Raw genomic sequence first — 2,556 nt, 5'->3', positions numbered from 1 at the left:
CATCTAATGTGTTGTGGGTTTTTTTTATGCTTAATTTGTTGAGAGTTTTTATCATGAAGGGATGTTGAAATTAGTCAAATGCTTCTTCCGTATCTATTGAAAGAATCATGGTTTTTGTCTTTTATTACATTGATGTAATGTATCAGGTTTATTGATTTGTGCATGTTGAGCTATCCTTGCATCCTTGGCAAAAATTCCAGTTGATATTGGTGTGTTATCTTTTTAGCGTATTGTTGGATTTGATTTGCTGTTATTTTGTTGAGGATTTTTGCATCTATTGTTTATCAGGAATATCAGTCTGTTGTTTTCATTTTCTTTGCTATGTCCTTGACTGGTTTTGATATCAGGGTAATGCTGGCCTCATAGAATGATCTAGGAAAAATTCTCTCCTCTTTAATTTTTTGGAATAGTTTGAAAAGTATTGGTGTTAATTCTCCTATAAAAGTTTGGTATATCTCAACAGTAAAGCCATCTGGTTCTGGGCTCTTCTTTCTTGGGAGTGATATTACTGATCAATCTCATTACTTGTTATTGGTCTGCTCAGAGTTTCCATTTCTTCTTGGTTCAATCTTGGCAGGTGGCGTGTGTTGAGGAATGAATTCATTTCCTTTAAATTTTCCTATTTGTTGGTGTATAGTTGTTTATAATAAACTGTAATGATCCTTTTTTTGTATTCTCGGTTGTCATCGTTTGTTTCTTATTTTACTTATTTGAGTCTTCTCTGTTTATTTTTCTTAGTTTAGCTAATGGTTTGGTGACTTTGCTTTTTTTTTTTAAAAAAAAAACTTTTTTTATTGCGCTTTTGTACTTTTTAAGTCTCTCATTTAGTTCTGCTCTGATCTTTATTTTTTTTCTTCTACTAATTTTGAGGATGATTTGTTTTTGCTTTTCTTGTTCCTTGAGGCACATTGTTAGGTTATTTATTTGATACTTTTCCTTGATGTAGGCATTTATTGCTATAAACTTTTCTTTTAGTACCACTTTTGTTCTATGCTGTAGGTTTTAGTATGTTGGTGTTTCTATTTTTACTTGTTTCAAAAATTTTATTCCATTCTTAATTTCTTCATTGGCCCATTGGTTGTTCAGAAGTGTGTTGTTTAATTTCCATGGATTTGTACAATCTCCAAAGTTCCTCTTATTATCAAAGTCTAGTTTTATTCCATTGTGGTCTGAAAATATACTAGATATAAATTCAGTATTTTACAATTTGTTAAGACTTGTATTGTGGCCCAACATATGGTCTATCCTAGAGAATGTTCTATGTGCTGATGAATAGAATGTGTATTCTGCAGCTATTGGATGAACTGTTCTGTAAATATCTGTTAGGTCCATATGTTCTATAGTGCAGTTTAACTTCAATGTTTCTTTGTCAATTTTCTGTCTAGATAATTTGTTCAGTGCTGAAAGTGGTGTGTTAAAATCCCCAACTATTATTGTATGTTGTACTATCTTTCCCTTTGGCTATAATAATATTTGCTTTATATATCTGGGTGCCCCAGCATTGAGTGCATATGTATTTACAATTGTTATGTCCCCATTGCTGAATTGATCTCTTCATATAATAGCCTTCCCTGTTCTTTCTACAGCTTTTGACTTAAAATCTATTTTATCTGATATAAGAGTTACTACTCCTGCTCACATTTTGCTTCCATTTGTGTAAAATAACTTATTCCATTCCTTTCCTTTTGTTCTATTGTGTCTTTACAGGTGAAATACGTTTCTTGTAGGCAGCAAATGTTAAGTCTTGTTTATTTTTTATTCATTCACCTAGTCTACATCTTTGGTCTATTGTGTCTTTACAGGTGAAGTAGGTTTCTTGTAGGCAGCAAATGTTAAGTCTTGTTTATTTTTTATTCATTCACCTAGTCTACATCTTTTAATTAGGTAATTTAAGCCATTTCCATTCAAGGTTTTTATTGATAGGTGATGACTCATTCCTTTCATTTTGTTGTTTTCTGGTTCTTTTTTATATCCATTGTTTCTTTCTTCCTCTTTTATTGTTTACCTTTGTAGGTTTTCGGGTTTCTGTTGTGATAACATTTGATTCCTTTCTCTTTCTCATTTGTGTATCTGCTCTACCATTGAGTTCTATAATTTCATGTTTTTTGTGATGGCAGAAAAGTATGGAACACTTCAGAAATTTGCGTGTTATCTTTGTGGACTGGCCATGCTAATCTCTGTGTTATTTCCACTTTAGTATATGTGCTGCAGAGCAAGCACTGGTTTTGATTTGACTCTCTCTTTCTTTGTTGTATTAGGTGTTCATCATCTGCCTATGATTCTTCCTCTATCCCATACCAGTCTGTGTCAGAACAATAACTTCCTCATCATAAGGTTTGTTTGCACATTTCAAAACTATCTTCAGTTTTGCTATAATTTTGTAAAGTCTTTTTTTTCTCTTTTTAAATCAAATTGTAGACAACCAGAAATTGATACTGGAACTAAGGAAATTTACTTCTTCCACACTGTCTTAGCTGCTTCTAACTGCTTTAAAGTCTTTGTTATTGTACCATGAAGCACTGAGCAGGATGGGGATGTTTCTGTAGACTATTCTAG

The 2,556-nt window shown here is 32.3% G+C and overlaps 1 non-coding gene across 1 annotated transcript; it reads right to left on the bottom strand.

Annotated features, from left to right (window-relative positions):
- Positions 1-2,117: 2,117 nt before the first annotated feature.
- LOC129014759 (U6 spliceosomal RNA) lies at positions 2,118-2,220 on the bottom strand. The gene has a single exon (XR_008494302.1). It is a non-coding gene; the product is annotated as a U6 spliceosomal RNA (small nuclear RNA).
- Between the last annotated feature and the right edge of the window lie 336 nt (positions 2,221-2,556).

This window comes from Pongo pygmaeus, chromosome 16 (genome assembly GCF_028885625.2).
Source record: "Pongo pygmaeus isolate AG05252 chromosome 16, NHGRI_mPonPyg2-v2.0_pri, whole genome shotgun sequence".
Taxonomy (NCBI): Eukaryota; Metazoa; Chordata; class Mammalia; order Primates; family Hominidae; genus Pongo; species Pongo pygmaeus.
The sequence above is the reverse complement of the archived record's forward strand: the minus strand, read 5'-3'. Positions and strand labels throughout refer to the sequence as shown.